We start from the raw sequence: 19657 nt of genomic DNA on the forward strand, positions 1-19657 counted from the left end.
TCACATCTTGTCTTTCCTTTAATCCTGGTACAGAGCTGGAAGCTAAAGTTTAAACCAGAACTCTGTCACCCATTTTAATTCCATACACGCTGCATGCAGTTCTGCACAGATGGGCCAGATGATTCAACTATCCAGCAGAAGTTATCACTTGGCAACCACCCTGCCTTCACACGCTGCCACAGCCCAGGAGCGCACGACGGCAGGTGCTTCCCAGCTCCTCCCCAGCCTTCTAGGGCTCCAGAGACACACTGCTCAGAGTACACAGCCTTGCAGCCACGTGCAGCCCAAGTGAGATGTTTTGGCAGCTACAGACACCAAGTGTTAATTAAATGCCTTTTTCTCTCCTCTTCAAGAACAGTTCCAGGATGGGGCACTTCTCTCCTTGCCAGTGCTTATACTGCTGGAGCAAAAAGGTGGCAGCCTCTCTCTGGACTGGTTATCATTGCCATATACTCAACTCTGTCCTTTGATGTGCTTCACACATTGTCCTCTGATCTGTCCTGACTAAAAGCTAATTTATACCTTCAGTATAATGGCTTTTGTGTCTTCTGCTACTCTGGAATATATTACATGCAGCTGATGCAGACACTGCCTGCCATCATCTTGTAAAAAGGACAAAAAAGCAGGGATGAGAAAGAGGTCATTTACATTTTTACAGAACTCATTTTGTTTCCAGACCTTCCAGAGTCCACGACACTCACCTTCCTGTTAAATACTTCTTTCCTGTATGCCTCTGGGAGCAACCCAGGGAAGGGTACAAATATCAGAGATGAAAGATATGTGGTATTTCAGATGCAGAAAAACACTTCTGAGTATTAAAATGTCTTCCCTGTTTAGAAAGGGCCTCTAATTTCCTCACTGAAAAAAAAATCCATCCTCAGTTCTATCACTCTAGAGACACAAGAGGGCATAAAGAGTGGGATTTAAAGAGCCTAGCATTGAAATCTTCAAAACAACCCTTACAGCTCAAACCTGTGTTCCCAAGTCACAGGAAAAAACATGGGGGAGGAGAGGGTAAAATCCCCCTTTTCCTGCCTTCCACTCAAAAATTTTGCAACGTGTTTCTCAAACCTAAGTCCTGTGTCCTGTGCCTCAGGCCATGCAATTAATTGTCTCACTCTGCTTAAGGACACACCTTAAGGTTTACGTAACACTATGTGTGCTAACCACATACAAAAGTGAGCTACTTAGAGGCACTTTACGCTGTCATTTCACTATTAAGCCACAGTACTGTATGCACAGTTTACCACAAGAACACTTAACGCCAGCGTGTGAAGGGGTCAACACACCAGAGTGGAGAGCGACCAGGGCAGCAGGACCATCTCTCAGACACAGTGCCAGCCTTTGCCAGCCTAATGCGATCGCACACCTGAGAGTTTAGTGTGCAAGGACAAACTTGACCAGCAGAGGAACAGAAAATAGCTGGATTACCTAACATCCTCATGTAATTTAACTTCCTTTAGGGATTTATTAAAGCTTTCTCAGGATGCCCCGGAGCCATTAGAGCAGCCTCAGGTATCAACAGAGGCCCAACCCTGGGTCCTGGGGAGAGTTTAGGGGTGAAAACAAGGCTGCAGCGAACTTGAGAGACCTCAAACATTCCTGGGTTTTGCACTCAGGTACACAAGAAGCACAACATGAAGTAAAAATGAGCCACACAAAGCCAGAGGAGTAGATGGGCTAATTGAGACTGCCTGCCTCCCATGCGAGGGCAAACAGTAGTGATGCTGGGAGTGTTATTCATCACCACAGACAGTCCAGGCTGAGCACCTGGGCCATATCCTGGGGTCCACCTGCCTTCCCCACGCTGTGCAAGAATGCCTCAGCACTGGCTCATTACTGATTCAGATGATCAGGATGACTTTACGGTTGCTTGTGCAGATATGTCCTTTGTAGCATAAACACGGTGCTGCCACGCCTGCAGGATCCCTGCCAGCTTCGGGATATGGGGAAGTGCCTTCATATTGTTAAGCAGTGGAAAATTAAAAAGGAAAAGAAACGTCACCTCCAGTGTCTTCATCACTCCAACGCTCCACCCACACAGCAGACTAGCGGGGCTCAGCATCACAAGTTACTGGGTTTTAAGAGCAACAGGCGTGCTTCTTCCTGCAGAGGGTAGATTCTGTCTGCTCTTGGTTTCCAGTGGGCCACCTCACTTTTCCTGTCCTAGGGCACACAGGCACGGCATGCCGACTGCTGGTTTTACATACTGAGTGCTAATGAGGACTCTGTATACCACAACAAACTTTTTAAAATGTCCATCATGTGCAAAGCCATTCCTAACCAGTAAACAGACCAGATCTTTACCAGACAGCTCCATGGGCCTCCTGTATTCCTGAACAAAACTGCCAGTCACTGCAACAGAGCAGCCAGTTTCCACAAGAAGTTTGATCCCCCTGGCCTTGCTATTCATTTCCACAAGCCCACACAAGCCAGCGTAACTAAGGATAAGCACAAATAGCTGCCCAGCAACACAAGTTTCAAGCCAAATTCAAGAGGCTGAAGGCTCCTTACTTTAATAAAGAACCTTAACTTTTTAATGCTGTGTTGTCAGGCACTGTGGTGTGCTGCTTAAATCTTAGTGGTTAAATAATAACAAAAACATGAAGTTTCACTTTTCAGACTGAACACAGCAATGTACAGAAGTGCTCTGACAACAGTAAGTTACCGATCCAGCTCTTTGAACACAAAAGGACGTCTGCCACTAATTGAAATAAATCCCTGATTACTGAACTATTAGAGGTCTATCATGATCAGGACTGTCAGAGACAGTCAGCTCTGGACATGGCAACTGCAATATCCCAGAAAATCTTTCAGCCATTTCCTGGTAATTATTCTCTGCCTACAGACCTTGTAGGAAGATACCAAACCTCAACAGGAAGCCTAGCTGTGCTGACATGCTCCTTTTTTAGTAATGGAAAAGTATATCATTTCCAAATAGAGAATCTTTGGCAGTGATCTCAAAGAAAACAAGTTTTATCAATATTTTTGTTATTCTTTTACATGGTAGCATTTAAGACACCATCCCCTGATTAAAATGTGACTCCCTAACTTTCCTATTCTACACTAGTCCTAGATCCTCCTTACTATAGCTCATCACATATTTTGTCAGTTTTGCTTGTTAAGTAAGTTAGTAGCTAGGCTAAGTGTCAGATAGTGACCAAGACGGATAATCTAATGGTTGCCTTTGGTTTTTATTCTTAAAAAAAATGGGAAAAAAAGGTCACTGAACTGAACTGGCTAAAGCAGATTTCACACACAGCCCTTCCAGCCTCTAAGACCTTCAAGTTATTTCAGTATTTGCCTCCACAGTTACATCTTTGTTTATAGCACAGATATCCTGGACTCTACCACGTAACTTCATGTGAGTCCAGGCACTGGTATGTGGGACAAGACAGAGCCTGCCAGTGGTTAGGTCTGAGAGGCAAGAGTGAACTCGAATGAGTCTGTCCTGCAGTCAGCCCCAGCGTGTTCTAAGCCCCTGCCAGTCCAACACACTCAGCTCCTGTTTGCATGACAGTGCTTCACCCACTACTCCTGGGCAGCACTCTGAGCAACCAGCAGGGCACTCGTCTCCTGGAAAAGGTCTCTGAACAGCATGGAGGGAGTTCATCTAAACTAGATGCAGATGAGGAGGAAGGCAAAGAAGTGTTACAACAACTAGATGTCTGTGCTTCAGTCAGGGTTGGTAAGCATCATCACAGCTAACTGGCAGCCAAAAGCACGTAACTGTTGCTGTTAAACAAGAAAGAAAGCACTGTGAGTAGTTTGAAAGCTGTGCTCCGGGAAACCATTAGCTTACTAGGCCCATAGTTCAGATCATCAGTTGTGCTGGAGTACTTTAAAAGCAAAGCTAATAAAAAAACAGTCATTTCATAGAATCATGGAATAGTTAGCGTTGGAAGGGACCTTAAAGATCATCTAGTTCCAACCCCGCTGCCATGGGCAGGGCCATCCGACTAGATCAGGTTACCCAAGGCCCCATCCAATTTCCTTATTAGTCGGAAGGGGGTGACGTGTTAGCAAACATGTAAAGAGCAGCCTTGGTAATAAGGCAATGCAGGTATTTCCTTTTCTTTCACGGACTAGGGAAAAAGATTAGAGGTCCCAGGCTGGCCCTACTCCACCAACCAGAACAACCCCAAAGATACTGGGGAAGCTGTGGTGTTTCCAATACATACCTTGTACTCCCAAAACTACAGTGATATTCCTGAATGGTCAGTGATACCCTCAAATGTTCAAGAAACTGGCTTATCAACAGGGAAGGCAGTCATGCATAGTAATCACAAGAAACCACTAACGACCCTACTACCTAACTAACTCACATACCAAGGGGAAAAAAAAATGTTTTCTAAAAATTAAACAGGGGAACCCTTCTTAAGCAATACATATATCCAGCATCTCCCATCCTCATCCAGAGGACAGAGTCACAGAATCACTAGGTTGGAAGAGACCTCCAGGATCATCAAGTCCAACCATTCCTATCAACCACTAAACCATGTCCCTGAGCACCTCATCCACCCATCTTTTAAACACCCCCAGGGATGGTGACTCAACCGCCTCCCTGGGCAGCCTGTTCCAGTGCCCGATGACCCTTTCCATGAAAAATTTTTTTCTGATGTCCAGCCTGAACATTCCCTGGTGCAGCTTGAGGCCATTCCCTCTTGTCCTGTCCCCTGTCACTTGAGAGAAAAGGCCAGCACTTGCCCTTGAGATACAGGTAATTTCAAGTTAGTCGAAGTCTCTAACTAATCCATTGTGCAGAACTTATCTAGTCAAGTGTTTTTTCCAGGCATAATATTGAGAGCTACAGCAAAGGTGTCCAAGTTTCATTATACTTATAACACAAGTCAGTGTTGCTGGCCTTGAGTTTTTGTAATCCCATGTTTCTGCTTCTCATTCTCTCCCAAGAGCTTGGCTCTCCAACAGTTCTGGCTTGACAAACAGCCCTCTCCTCTCTGCCTAGCACGTCACAGGGGAGCTTAGATTACCCACCACTTATCTTGTCTTGAGGTACATCTTCCCTCCCACCAGAAAGCTCTGTTTAAACAAAAACAATCAGGCCTTATTCACTTAATAAAAGCTGTTCTGAGACAAATATACATTGTACAACGCAGATTGTCACATTCTTGCAATATAAGCCACTTCTCTGATTTTTCTGTGCTCCATCCTTATGTGGGATGTTTAGTACAATGGCCTCATTGTAATCACACAACTTTAGCCTTGTGTTGGAAAAATATGAAGAGAGTTTCCAGAACTGCAGAAAGATCAAAGGTTGAAGCCAGGCACTAATGACCTAATAGGCAGGGGTCTAAAAGTCAGCAAATCCCCTGACTCTGGAGGACAGCTCTTGGTACCCTTGCTGCTCTTTTTGGATTACTGCTGCCTTTCTGTTTCTTCTCAGCTGCCATATCACATTTTTGTAGCAGATCTACAGATTCTCTTATTTGCTTTAAGTGTAAAATCAGGATCCTAGGACTTCATGACTTACCACTCATTGCTCTTTTGCTGCAGTGACCTCATCTGAGGCTTGCAGGAGCCTTCTGAAAAGCAATGTGAAGCTGTGGCATTTCAGCCAACAGCAGCTGTGGTTGCCTGATGCTGCTACCAGCACCTCAGTCAGCCTTAGAAGCAAGCTTATAGACTGCTGAGTACTGCTTGTCATTTTGAACACTGACTATCAGCAACAAAAAAACCCACAACACAGTCATATTGACTAAACCAAGAAACAAATGCCCAGAAATGTCTCTTGTACAGCTAAACTGAAGTGCTCATACAAATCATAACTACATACATGCCACCACTGTCTATTTTTAAGCTGTACAGGAAATAGTAAGCTATTGTTTTCTGCTGCATAGCTTTCTCTGTAATATTACAATGCTAACCTTCTCTGCCTAGATGTTAATGTTCACTGATAATAAGAACTGTGGGGTAGAAGATGAAGCTGTCATAGACCCTGGTTGTTCACAGGGGAGCATCAAAGTGTTTGAATGACCTCATCTCTAAGTTTCCTGAATGCTCCAAACTATTTTGTAAAACAGAGTCCTGATTTTCCCGACAGAATAAAGTGTTTTGGAGAAATTACTGGTTTTATAGCTGAAGTCATTAATTGTTTTATTGTTGCTTTAAATCAAGTCACCATTTTATCTAGATATACAGACATATGTTGTAAAGTCTTTGATTCTACTGCCATAACTAAGATGTATTTGCAGTAAATGCCGATATGCATGATAAAAAGGGGCAAAGTGCTATATATCTGTATAACAGAGAAGACTACATCTAATTTTATAAAAGGAACCTTTTTGAATTAAAATATTTGTAAAAAAAAACACTCTCAAATAATGATCAAGCACACTTTGGAGATGTAAATACAGGTGTATTAGACAGCTGGAAGCATCAGATAAGGAGGGTAAAACTTCTTCTAAGGAATTTGACAGATGTATCCCAGACAGCTGAAGAACAAGTTTAGAAAGTTTCTGCTCGTCATTGTGACTGGTGCTTAGTAAAAATTGGCAGTATCTTAACACAGCAAGTATTAGTGAAAGTACTTGGGCATAACAGCTAGGATAATATTTACACCAAGGAACATGCAGCCATTCCCTCACACACACAACCTCAATCTCTTTGATGACTCAGCCAGTACTTAGCACTTCATCTATGGTAAGTTGTGTATAATCTTGTTGCACAATGGTGTAGCCTGTTATTTCTGTAAGTCTTCTCCTCTCAGAAGTTTTATACAACCATGAAGCAGTGTTGTGGCAAGCATGCTGGCAGCAATACAAAGATCTCACTGATGTGAAAGCCAAAGCCTTTATTATAAGCTGGGTGGTCAGGCTGCCAAGTAATGCTATGCATTAATAAACACTGTTCCCCTGTGCGTGATCTTTAAAACTAATACCATGTTTGATGTAACAATACGTAATAACAATAATAGATAAGGCTTGAATGAAGTAATCCATGAATTGATAGCTATGTTCTGCTACCCTAGGAAAAGATTCTACTGAAATGTAATTATTTACAATATTCAGTGCTAGAGATAGATACAAAACAAGTAGGACTGTTAGCACCTATTAAGTGAAAACAATTTTCAAATCAGATGGGGTCTAGATCTTTCCGTAGGAACACAATTGGTAGGGATCATACTGGATACCCGTGACAGCACACTGTTCTTGTTTGAATTTTCCCACACCTCAGAAGTAGTCAGGGAATTATGAGGCTAGTGGAGTTCAGCCACATCTCACACAATTTTGCAGAAAACCACCAACGGGGACAAAAAGACTAGGAAAATCTTCACAACTGTCACAAAGCAAGTAGTTTCTCCACCTCCTTTCATCCATCATTAATGTCCCCACAGCACACAAGTCTCACTGGCTTTGTACCGCTTGCCTCCATAGACCCAAGGGTCCTGCTAAGGGTGGACACTGGAGGAGCTGGCGACCCCACTGGGGACCAGAGAGCCCTACTCTGAAGATGTAAACATGATGCGTAGACAGATCAACAAAAACATTTAACTTCACAATTTCTGTATTCAATGTGTTATATAAGAGCAGATACGAAAACCTGGCTGAGGATGTAAGTTGCAGACCTTTACACTATGTTCAGGATGATTTTCCAAAGTCTCATTCTCACAAATGGCTGGATGCTGGAACTTTAAAAACATCCCAAGAACTTGGAAAGTTTTCAACTCAAGTACTTTTCAAGCTCAGGTATGAGTTTAGAAAATAGGCCAGTAGAGGAAGATTTTTAAGGTAACATTTATGAATCTACAGTGCAGCCAAGTGGACACGTTTAGAATGTGCTCATCTATTATTCAGCTTGTCACAACAGTGATTTTTGTGCAAGAGATACTGCCATGCTCCAGTGGCAGAGAGTAAATACAAACACACCAGACATATTTGGTTACAATGTGGTTTTGAAATTTCAGTTTCATGCAGAAGACAGCCCAGACCTTGCTCTCCTCCTTGTAAGAAGATTGCAAATACCTGATGCAAATAGAGAATTAGCCAGGGCTGCTTCCCTTCATGAATGCTGTACGCAGATTAAGTCCAAACACTACCTTCACACAACCTCCTGAAGGAAATGCATTTAATCTGCAAGATAGTTGCAATTTCCTCTGCACAATGTGCAGAGGATCGGCTGAGATTTCCTGATACTGCACTTATTTCCTAGGATGTATCAGGAATATCCAGATAAAGCTGCTTAGCAAAATAGTAAAACTATTTTTCACATTTTCATGGTTTCATGGAGACTGTTGTGGTTTACGTTGACTCCTATTTCAGTCATCTGTTTCAATAATGCATAATGCGAGGGAGTAAGGGTACAAGAGTATAGCCACTGTTATTGCAAGAGATTTTTCTGCCAGCTTTCATAAGTATACAGCTGCACTTTTTACCTTCAAATACCATCACCAGGAAGAAAGCCCAAGTTCCCAGAACCTCCTGCTAAAACTGTTGATGCAAACCCCATATTTGTGTATGTGGACAAACTGAGTATTGTTATATATCATTGTGCGATTAAGTAACAGATATGATGTATACATGCTTTTAAAATGTCATGTTATATTTAACTGCTTCGTTAACAACTGTCATGAGAATGTGGGCCACCTTTACAGTGAAAAAAAAGAAACAAATAACAGGATAAGAAAGAATGGGTACAGCAATGAGAATTTAGGCTTAACACAGCCTCCAGAGATGATCCATCCCTGACTTCCTGGCTTAACAACAGACACTACCCTTGTGTCAAAAATAGCATTATCAATGCCAACAGGTGAACTGCTGTCAAAAAAAAAAAAAAAAAAGCATGAGAGGGAACAAGAAAACAGCTAGTTGTCAAGACGTGTCAGCTGAAAAAAAATAAGGTCCAGTTTATTTACCTCTCTATAATATGCTTATGTAACTGTTGTCACCACATCATGCAAACAGGACAGAAGCTGGCACAGTGGCTTATTTACCTTTGCTATCAGTTCACTGAGCAAATCACCAATGGTAACACATTTGTTGAAACCTGGTATTTCTTTGAAGAACTGCTAATTACAATACAAAGTTATTATTAAGTCTCTGCAGAGCTTTAAGAAATGTAAATAGTTAACTAGATCATGTAAACGAGGAATCAACAAAACATGTTTTTGTTGTAAGGACAAATACTGTTACAAACCGCGAAGTTATCTCTACCCAATCCTCCCCAGAAGAGTAAGGACACTTTCAGAATTCAAAAATATTAAGTGTCTTCTTTGCACTTAACAAAACCAAAATTCAGTAACAATAAAGCAAGATCTGATTCAGCTTAACAGTGTTTATGCTTTATGCAATTAAATGCAAATCTCTGGACTGCAAAACACACTGTTTCCCCACCCTGCTTGAGTTATTGCATTGCTCTCTTCTTGATGTTTGTCCTCCAGAGCCAGATAAGTTTCACACTCAACAGCCTTTCACCTCTCCAGCTCCCCAACCATCGATATAATAACAAAATTTAACATTACAGGTACGCTAGTTGAGTACCAACTGGCAGCCAGAGCTAGTTACCAGTTAGATGAATGCTTCCTGTCATTTTACCTTTCCAGAGTTTGCCAGGAAAGGTCTGGCTTCATCACTGGATGAATGAAAGGTGAAACACAGAATTGCCTTCTCAGACAGGGGGGCAGTCTCCATGCAAACACAGCTGTTGGCAGGCTGGCAGGCTGTGGAAATGTGCCATCTCCTGGGAGAAAGCTTTTTTTCTGTAACTATGATTATGAAGCCACACCTTCCTATCTGCCTTTGCTCCTGGACCAGATAACATAGAGGTCAATAACCTGAAAAGCCAGTGTCCCCCATTCCAATTTTCTCTCCCCAAATCAAACAGGCTGATGATAAGGCACACGTCTCTTCTGGTCGGAGACTGAAACACCCAAATCCCCATTTCCACAGCAAGCTGGGAGCTGCTATACTCCAGCCACAGCATCACTGCATTCCTCTTCCACGCAGAGACACACACCTAGCTGAAAGATCTGTGCCAGCAATGCTGTGCTGCAGGTAGAGGGCCTGAGACCACATTTCTTATTGCTGCCTTCTCCCAACCATTTCCAGGGCCACATATATAAAATGAGATGTAGTAAGTTACTACATCTGGTGGTACACCACCTCCTGCCTCATTCCCCTGAGGGAATGAGGAAAGGGGAGAATTCGTAACCTCTGGGCAGCTGTCTCTCTCACCAAAAAAGTTGCACTCATTATTCCTCATTCTAGAAGGGTACGCATGTGCAAGAAGAAAAAAGGAAGGCATTAGCGAAGGAGACAAAATAAAGTATTATGAAGCAAGCACGCAACACGTATACTGCATAGCCTATGTCTGAAGGGCAATTATTCTTCCAATATGTGCTGCCCCACATTTGTTCAAGACCAACTATTTACAGCTCTTCATTTAGAGCACAAAAGCCCCTGCTCGTAAGACGGCCTTTATCTTTGCTGCAGTGCACTTAATGCTGTTACTCTTCCAGCACTAAGATCCATAGAACAGGATCCTAGACTAGCAGCACTGCAGACACCTTACAAAACCTGACCACTCCGGGTTCAATAACCCATCCATCACCTTCCCAGCTCACAGTTAGCCTGCACATACCGTACTGCAACTCCAGCATTTCAGTTCCAGAAGCACTGTAAAAGTTTTATCTACCTGGTGATCAGCCTTCATCACAGGATCGCTTCACATCAGTCAATATAAGAGCTGAAAGACTAGGTCTGAGCCAAGATCTACAGTCTCTAGAAACAGAGGAATCCGTTGTTTTGAACAGTGCTAGCCCCACTAACAACTCTGTTAGTGCAAAGCTACCTCTGATGTCAATGAGCCTCCTGACTAAGCAGGCAGTGGTAACAGTAGTTCAAATCTGTGCTGGTGTGAATCTTGCATACACTAAAGTGGATGATAGTATATGCCTCCTTTATAAAAATCCTCTCACACAGGCCAAGAAAACCACAGACAAAAAAAAGCTAACTTCTGTTTCTACGTAAAATGCCCATAAGGCATGGCTTGTTGGAAAAGAGAAAACATTTGTCTCCCCCAGAGCCCTCTCAATAATAAAAGCATATACAGTCATACAGACTTGGGTAGCAAGTCCTCATGGACAAGAATAGACTGAGTTTATATGTTAATTCAGTGCTGCACTCCAAGCTTACTTCTATGGTAGCACTTAAGAAAGTAAGTTCACATTCACCAGCACCCAAGCAAATACCTTTAAGGTGAAATGCCAGTCATCTGTTGTTTGCAGCATAATTACTGTAGTTATTTAGACAAGTCTGGTCTACAGAGCTATTTAAAACAGGATAGACAATCCAAGCCTGAAAGCTACCAGATATAAACAAGACCGCAGAATGCTGCCGGTATCGCAGTATTCAAATCGGTAAGAAAAGGCAAGTGCCAATGCTACAAAAACATGATTCCTGGCTCCTGCACTGCAGAAAAGACTATCAAAATCAACAAGCTGCTCAGGGAAGAGGAGGCTTCTTCAGACTTTTGCAGAAAGCTGAATGGCCACATGCATTTAAAAAAAAAAGTACGAATACGGACATACATCTGTCTGTATGCAGCACACAAAGCCTCACTGCATGGATTTCCAGGCACAACAGGCGCCCTCTTGGTCCTCATCTCAAATAATATCCGATTTCAAAACATAGGCTGTGATTTTCAGATGTGCTGAAAATAAGAAGCAACTGGAAATAGTTGCTGTAGCTATAGAGAATTCCTAAGGAAAACTTCGCTGCCTCAGCCTATGTATAACAGCTTGATCTTGGATTAGGGCGCCTGTTTTCACATAAAGTTTCAGCCTTAACACGAAGCTCCTTATGCTTTATACTTTTCCCTGCATTGATCTTCGTGCAGCACCAGCCACAGCCTGGTCGATCACATATGGCACATACAGAGCTTTGAGACAGGTACCTTATATCCAGAAGCTAGGGGGTATGTTTTATCATTGCAGCTATTGGCTGCACCAGCTTCCTGCATGGATACTTTTTTTTTTTTTTGGCAGAATGCTTCCCTTCTGTTTAAATTAATCCTCTTCCACAGGAGGTTACCCTAATAGTCCAAAAACATCACTTTTACTTGCACACCTTAGTTTATTCAAAGCACCAGCCTTGTTCAGGCAACCCTTAGATAAGTATGCCCCTTCACTTAGTTAGTCAACAGGCAAACCAACAGCAGCAGGCTTTTAAAAGCCGGCAACAAATTAACTTTCTGAATAAATCCTCATTCTAATTTGAGCGACCAAATTGCACTCACATGGAAATTCACTTTAAAAAAATAAAATCAAGTCTTGTCTGTTCTCTATCTGTGGAAGTTAAAGAACTTCAAGCAAGCAAGTGAAGCAAAGCATTCTCAATTTTCAATTCTCCCTCCATCAGAGAAGATGTTAATTGGTTGCCCTGTCATTAATAACCATTGGGAATAGGAAAATGAGTGCTATTCCTCCACCATATGAAGTATCACACCTAAGAAATGTGACAAGCTTTGTACTCTGAGATAAATGGCCTATCTGAATGCATCAACATAGAACAGTGGGGACATCCTGTGGCCATTTATATTCTTTACACTTAAACGTTCCCATTATTATTATTAATACATTTGTTCAACCACTTTTGCAAATTAGACACAAAGTCACTTAATGTCAGAAGGCCTGAAGGCAACAGAATTTGCCTAGCTAACTTCCCACCTACAGCTTTACGTAATCCCTTCTTAGTAGTTGCTGTGCTCTACTACAGTTTTCAATATATTCTCTTCTTCTGGCTTATATGGTTTCCAAGTCAAAAACCAGAAACAAAGAACACCAGAGAAAGAACAAGGAGTTTGAGCTGGTCTAAGTGGCAACACCAACCCCTGACAACCATACATACAAGTAAAAAGTGACATTCTAATTTAATTTATTTAGATTTATAGCAGTGTTCATAAATGGCATGTAATTCTCAAATCTAGGCATTCTGCCAACAAGAAAAATACTATCAGATGAAATACATGTGTAAAGCACCTGCCAATATTGTAAGCTAAGCAACCACAAGAAAATGAAAGACCATTAACTGTTCTGAATCTGAACACAGCTCCTTTCATCCTCCTCCCTCCAAGGCAGAAACAATTTCTGGATAAATCTGTGAGCAGACTCCAAGGTTGAATGCTCCTCACTGCCCAAAATTCCCTCTGTCTACATACTTACACAACAGACTTCAGCTATACAGCTTGAGGAAAAGGACTCCTAGCCAATTCATGAGACAGTTGTGGCTTCACAAGACCAAGATCATCTCAACTCACTCACTTCTTGTCATGTCGATTTTGCCACTTTTAAAACCAAAGATCAAATTAACTTCAAGAGCAATTCTTTTTAGTGGTCTGTATGTGCATATTTTCTCAACGCAGGAAAGTAGATTTTCTCTTAAATCTACACCTTCAAGCAATTCCCCACCTGTACTTACACTGCCTACAAAAGCTGGGGGTAGCCAGTGCCAAATCCCAGAGCTCACGTCCAAGTGTTCCTGTGAAAAGGCTCTGCAGTTTGCATAGCCCATAATTTGAGTCCATTTAGCGTGGCATTCCAGATGGAAATGCAGCCATCTAGGACTTGCCCCAAGTGTGTTGCAGCTGTATAATCCACTTAGGAGGTCTTTTCTTGAGCATATCGTCTTTAAAGCAAAACAAACATCCCGTCCTTCCAAGCAAGACATTCATGTTTTCCAGTGGAAACAGACTCTGTTATTTGCCAGTCAGAGGAAGCGTCAGCTCAAGCGACACGCTGCAGGCAAAACTGCACCCCACGCCTCAGGAGGTTCACTGGCACAGCAGATCAAAACTCATCCCAGCACACTGAGGTCATACGGCATTTCTCAGCTCCGGATACCCTTGTCCACTAAATTGAACCCTTTAAGTATCACACTTAAACTAAAATGAAAGCAGTCTAGGTTATCCACTGTGTCAAATAGTTTGCTTAAACTGTACTTAGAGCGCACAGGTAAAGGTTATACAGATGTTACAATCAAGGTAAAAAAAAGCTGTTCACCCCTATGTGTCCACAACGATTTGATAATGACACAAATTAGCAAATCAGCCTAAATCTGGTCCCACAAAATACACCTCTCAGCTTCTCCAACACTCCTCACCTACAGCAATATTAGAAATTATGTAACAATTCATCTTGAAAATATTTTTCCTGCATGCTCTTACTAAAGATTTTTTTTCCATCTAATATTCATAAACAAAACTCTTTCAACAAAGGTTTACCTGGGGGCTGAACCTGAGGTTGCTCAAATCCACTATAAAGCAGGCTCAGAACCACCTGCTCCAGAGCATGAGTGTAACTGCAGCCACGGCTGCCCAGCCTGTGCCTGGTTAACATTCCAGTATAAAGATTAATCTCCAGCTGTTCTACAAATCCCCTTCTACTGGAAAAAAAAAAAATACTGTTTTTGTCAGTGCCATTACCTATGAACCAGCTGGTAAAGGAAAAAATCAACTTGGAAACACAAGCAGTGAGCAGAACAGCCTGAAGCACCCTAGTGGAGCAGTGGGTGGGATTTCACAGCCACAGAAGAGGCAAGGGCTTCACTTTATTCCTAAAACCCATGTGCCACACGTAAAGGATTGCTTCTCTACTGCCTTCACGTTCTGCACACCGACCTTCCTTCCCCTCCTCCCCCCGTATCTGTAGCAATAATTAGATCCAAGAATGTGCTGATATTAGACACTCACCCCAACGCATCAGGCTGTGCGTTTCCTTGATGTAGTCCAGGGAAACAAATGAGAAACACCTGTACTAAAGAACACCAGACTAATCCACTATTAGAAGTCATAGTTTGTGCTCTAGCCTGCAAAGGTTTCTACTGAAGAAAGGTGCTGAGCTGCCACTGAATCTTCACTAAGAAAGATAATCTGAACCCAAGACAGCTTAATAAACAACTCTGAAAGGATTTTACAGAGTCCGTGTCTCCTATCATGCTTGTATAAGCTGTTTACAATAAGGGGCTAAGAAAGGAAACCTCAGGGAGCCACGCAAGGGGGCATATTCTTCCCAGAAGAGTTTTTTGATTTTTGGAATGAGGTAATCTGATGCACAGATGGATGAGACAATAAACAGTTTTTGGAGAGGAAAACGATAACAGTGGATTCTGAAACTAAGCACAGCAGGTAGCAAGCTTCCGGATGGGTGTTGAAAAGACTCATACAATTTCCTAAAAGCTGATATGCTTAATCCCTCAGAAAAGGAAGATTTAACTGTTACCGTTACTCCGGAGTGTGACACCAGATCTCATAGGTACAATGCAAACACAAACCCTCCTTGTGGCTTCATATGGAACATGATTTAAATGATCCTTCTATTACGAAGACAAACACTCAGGATTATAGATGCATTGTATCACCATCAATCCACTGGAAAGTATTTCCCACAGCCACAAAAAGAAACCCGTACTTGTTAACACGCCACTGCAGTAGAGACTGCTGTTTGATTACTTCTTTGTAACTTTATCAGAAATAACAGACCTGTTTCTCAAGATTCACCACATTCCCACTGAAATAAGGAAAATGGTTCATGAAGATATGGATCATACGAAATATAAAATAATATTAACAGCTATAGCAGGTTAAAAAATAATCTGTTAATGCTGAGTGTGCTTATCTTCAAGTCAAACTTGAGATAAAACATCATGGAACGACTAGCTCTGTTGATACCTGGGTTAAATCTATACCATATATAAAGACTGAGGGTGCCAGCCTTTAAGTGCTTTCACATTTTTCTCAGGTGAAGTCTGTTTTAGGAAGAGAATCATAGAAATAATAGTTAATAAAACAACACATATCAGGCAGGAGTTACTATAGCCATTTCTATGAGTCATATACAACTAGCCTGTTAAAAAAAATAAAATTAATTAATACAAACTGATCAGAAGGAAAGATGATGATTTTGAAGACTGAAGGTCCTTTCTTGTATTTGTACACACTGGGCTTAGTATACTTGATAAACAAAATATGTCCACAGTCCTAGCGGCTTGAGGATGCTTCTAAAACAAAGAAGTCGGCAACAACAAAACCCACCTCAATTGCTTTGCAGTCTCTGGCAGTAAGTGCTGTACATTTATATGAACCTCACAATCAAAACTTCTGAACACTGAACTCCTCTTCAATGAGAACGCAAGCATCTTTCACCCATGTGCAACTGAACGACTAATGTCCATAAGATATACACTCTGGATCATCCAAACATTCCTTCTTGCAGAACATAAATAATAGCACATGATCTATTACACAACAACCAAGCAAGAGTGCCGAGTAGTGATAGTAGGTACACAAAACACTGCTCTCCTCTGAGTTTTACTTCATGCTGTGGTCTCCCTGGGTCCTTTCTAATTATCCATCTGGATAACATTCACAATTCCCAAAGCAGAGACAAAAAAAAAGAAGTAAATTAAAATTATGAACTTGACAGGAGAACACAAAAACACATAAACATGGGTCAGCCTAATGCCATTATTTTTTTAAACTTCTTATGTAGTAAGGCTGATTTAGAGGAGTGTTTTTAAAATATTCACAGTAGCCAGGTTGTCTCTTACCTAGTACAACCCTTCCTTCCTGCTTCCCGACGTCTTCCCTCCCTTTAACCCGTTCACCTTCACAGCACAGTCATGCCCTTATTTATACAAGTTAGGATCATAGAAACATAGGATGGATTGGGTTGGAAGATCATCCAGTCCCAACCCCCCTCCACGGGCAGGGACGCCTCCCACCAGACCAGGCTGCTCAAAGCCCCACACAACCTGGCCTTGAACACCTCCAGAGACATCCAAAAACTTCCTGGGCAATGCGTGCCAGTGCCTCACCACCCTTGTCATGAAGAATTTCTTCTTAATGTCCAATATAAATGCTCCCCCTTCCAATTTAAAGCCATTACCCTTCCTCCTATCACTACATAGCTTTGTAAAAAGTTCTTCCTCAGTTTTCTTGTAGCCCCCTTCAGGTACTGGAATGTCGCTATAAGGTCACCCTGGAGACTTCTCTTCTCCAGGCTGAACAACCCCAACTCTCTCAGCTCATCCTTGTAAGGGAGGTGCTCCAGCCCTCTGATCATCTTCATGGCCCTCCCCTGGATCTGTTCCAACAGCTCCATATCCTTCTTATATTGGGGTTTCCAGAACACTACTACAGGTGGGGTCTCATGAGAATGGAGTAGGGAGGAATAATCACCTACCTGGACCTGCTGATCACTCTTCTTTTGATGCAACCCAGGATACGGTTGACCTTCTGGGCTGGGAGAGCACGTTGTCAGCTCACGCTGAGTTTCTCATCAACCAGCACCCCCAAGTCCTTCTCTGCAAGGCTGCTCTCAATCACATCATTACCCAGCCTTTACTGAAACTGTGGATTGCCCTGACACACCTGTAGGACCTTACACTTGGCTTTGTTGAACCTCATGAAGTTCACACAGACCGACTTCTCCAGCTTGTCCAGGTCCCTCTGGATGACATCCCATCCTTCTGGCGTGACAACTGCACCACTCAGCTTGGTGTCATCTGCAGAACTGCTGAGGGTGCACTCACTCTCACTGTCTATCTCATAAATGAAAATATTAAACAGCACTGGTCCCAGTACGGACCCCTGAGGAACACCACTTATCACAGATTTCCATCTGGACATCAAGCCCCTAAGCACTACTGTCAGGATTCAGTGAACAGCCCACCCATCAAGCCCATAGACCTCTTTAGGGAGAAGGATGTTGTGGGGGACCGTGTTAAAGGCTTTACAGAAGTCCAGACAGATCACACCCATTGGTTTTCCTATGTCCACTATTGTGGTTACCCCATCGCAGAAAGCCACTAGGCTGGTCAGGCAGGATGTGCCCTTGGTGACAGTCATGCTGGTTGTCTTGAATCAGCTCCCCATCCTCCGTGTGCTTTAGCAGAGCTTCTAGGAGGATCTGTTCCATGATCTTCCCTGGCAGAGAGGTGAGGCTGACAGTTTGGTAGTTCCCAGGATCATCCTTTCTACCCTTTTTAAAACGCTGAAACAATCGCCTTACTCACAAGCAAAGTTGGGGTAAATGAGAAATGCTAAACTCAGATCCACAAGATGGGCTAAGTGAATGTATGCAGAAGTAACTCTCCAGCGGTCAGTGCAGTGCAGGCGGTGCCTCCAGACAGGCCAAAAAAAAAAGCAAGATCAAAGCCATAAGACTCTTGAGCAGCTACGGTGTGACAACTCACGTGTATGAACCCTCCTCTAATTTACGAGGAAAAACTTGTGTGACCAAGACTGTTCATATAAGCTGAAGTAAACAAAACCACGCCCTTTGCTTGTTGTGTAAATCACCACGCACATGCCCGGGGCTCTATAGCACTCAATATTTATTCTAATTTAACAAAAAAAAAGTTTTGCCACGTAACAAGACAAATTTCCAAGAAAACCCTGAGAACGGGATAACATGAGGTGACGTGTCCTTTCTCCTCTGTAGGTTTGGGGACTTTCAGAACCGCCTGGCAGGCTCCTCACCCCGCTCGCCGCTCACATTTCCAGCCACCGACCGAGCGCTCGGACCGGGATGGAACGGGGTGGGGGCGGCGGCGACCTCACCCCGCGGATGTTATGAACCAGCTTTTTCTGCATTTGAGAGAGACAGCGGTGCGTGAGCCCCGCCGGGACAGGCGCCGTGCCCTCTCCGGTCCCTCCGGCGGCGGAGGAGCTCCCGGCACGACCCGTGTCCCCGCGGCTCCCGGCACGTCGCTGCCCTCGGGGCCCCGCTCGGCCCCGCCCGCCCCGTCGGGCACAGGCGCCCGGGATCCAGCCGCGCCTCAAAGCGACCGCAGCGGGGCCGGGGGGGGCTGTGCCGGGGCCGGGGGGCCCTGCGGAGCCACCGGCACAGCCAGAACGCGGCCCCCCGCCCCGCGGGACCGGGACAAGCCCCGAGGGCTCCGAGCGGTTCGCCGGGGGGCGCGCTGGGGCAAGCGAGCGAGCGAGCAGCGGCCGGGCTGCCGAGCGCCTCCCCCGCCCCTTCGTGTCCCGTTTGCAGCCGTGGGATGCCCGCCCTCCCGCCGCGCAGGAACGCGGCTCCTCCTCGCAGCTCCGCATCCCTCGTAGCCCTCGCAGCCCCGCAGCCCTCTCAGCTCCGCAGCCCCCGCAGCCCCGGTCGGCGCGGAGCCCGGCCCCGTTCTCCCGTCCCGCTGCGAGAGAAAGGCGCTTCCCGACGAGCGGCGCGGAGCCGCGGCGGGACAGGCGAGAGACAAAGGACCGAAACAACACCGAGCCCGGCAGCCCTTCCCCTCGCCCCGGAGCCCCCGCTCGCCGAGAGCAGCGCGGCGGCCGGCGGGGCCGGGGACAGGGTGGCGGCGGCCGGTCCCGCAGTCGCTCCGGGGCCGCCCCCGCCGTGAGACATGCGAGTGTAGCAGCCGCAGCGCCCCCCGCTCCGCAGGGTGTCCCGAGCGCGGCTCCCGAAGCTGCGCACGCCGTTCGCCGTCCTGCCGCGCGGGGCCGCTGCTCCCGCGGCGGGTAGAACGGGCTTTCCCGCGGGGTCCCGCCGGGCGGCCGCGCGCACCGGTTGTGGGGGGGCACGGCGGGGTCGGACCGCCCCGTCGGACGCGGGGGGAGGGAGGGAGGGAGGGAGGGAGGCGGTGGCGCGAGCCGCACGACGGGCCCGGGCTCGGCTCGGCGGGGCGGCCCG

The sequence above is a fragment of the Phaenicophaeus curvirostris genome, chromosome 7 (assembly GCF_032191515.1).
Source record: "Phaenicophaeus curvirostris isolate KB17595 chromosome 7, BPBGC_Pcur_1.0, whole genome shotgun sequence".
Taxonomy (NCBI): domain Eukaryota; kingdom Metazoa; phylum Chordata; class Aves; order Cuculiformes; family Cuculidae; genus Phaenicophaeus; species Phaenicophaeus curvirostris.